This window comes from Penaeus monodon, chromosome 22 (assembly GCF_015228065.2).
Source record: "Penaeus monodon isolate SGIC_2016 chromosome 22, NSTDA_Pmon_1, whole genome shotgun sequence".
NCBI classification, from domain to species: Eukaryota; Metazoa; Arthropoda; class Malacostraca; order Decapoda; family Penaeidae; genus Penaeus; species Penaeus monodon.
Genome location: NC_051407.1, coordinates 6875779 through 6876924, shown reverse-complemented (window position 1 = coordinate 6876924; position 1146 = coordinate 6875779). Strand labels below are relative to the sequence as shown.

Below are 1146 nucleotides of genomic sequence, written 5' to 3'. Positions count from 1 at the left end.
CAGTCTGCGTGTGAATGAAATTTCGTACTTAGATGTGTGTGGAAGAATGGAGGTACGTGGGAATATACTAGTGTGTTAGCGTCAGGCCTGCTACTTCCACTAAGACCTATTTCTAAATGCTGAATGCCATACACAAATCCAATAAAACACAATTAATTAATATATACCAAATACGTGTGCAAACAGGGCAATATACAGGAATAAAATATTTGACTTTGTATCTTTATTAAAAAATATAAAATTCTTAAGTGGTTATTCTACATGAATGACAAGTATTTTATACACAAGAAAATGAAAAAGAAATGAAGATGCATTACATGAAAGGGGAGGAATCACTAAGGTGTTGTATAAAGACTGGAAGGCGATGAAATTGAGCCAGAGCCTCCGCTGAATCCGCCTCCATTGCCTCCGAATCCACCGCTACCTCCGAGACTGCCAATGCCTCCAAAACCGCTTCCTCCACTACCTCCGAAACCACCACCTCCGAAACCTCCAGCGCCGCCTCCGAAACCTCCAGCACCGCCTCCGAAGCCCCCAGCACCGCCTCCGAAGCCCCCAGCACCGCCTCCGAAACCTCCAGCGCCGCCTCCGGAACCTCCAATGCCGCCTCCAGCACCTCCTCCAATCACTTGACCGCCACCCTGGGAAGCCGTATTCAAGGCAGTCTGAAGGTCAACACCGCTCGGAAGAACTGGGTTCTCTCCATCAGCATAGTTCACGAAGTAAACTTCTGGGCTGGTTGCTGGTGGCGCTGGGACTTGGATCACTTCCGCTTGCTCTGGCGTCTGTCTGTTGAGGACATAGACGACGCTTCGCGTCTGTGGTGGAGGTATGACGATAGGCTCTGGTCCTGGACCTTGTTCAGGCGTTTGGATGAACACAATGTTTGTGTCTATGGTTGGCTCGGGGATATACGGTGGTGGACCGTAAGGAGCTGGAGGTGCGGGTGGTGCGTTGTATAAGTAGACTTTGCGGTTTTCGCGTGGGGTGACGCATCTGCCGTCAACATGCAGCACTTGGCCAGCGGAGCAGACTCCTGAGTACAAACTTGGTCCTGAAGGGGCAGCCGATGTTATGGCAACAATAATTGCGATTAAAATCTGCAATAAAAGAAATTCCGTATTATCATAGTCGCTATTCATACAT

General features: G+C 48.8%; 1 pseudogene; it reads right to left on the bottom strand.

Annotated features, from left to right (window-relative positions):
* Positions 1–274: 274 nt before the first annotated feature.
* LOC119587233 overlaps positions 275–1146 on the bottom strand; it is a 1041-nt pseudogene continuing 169 nt past the window's right edge.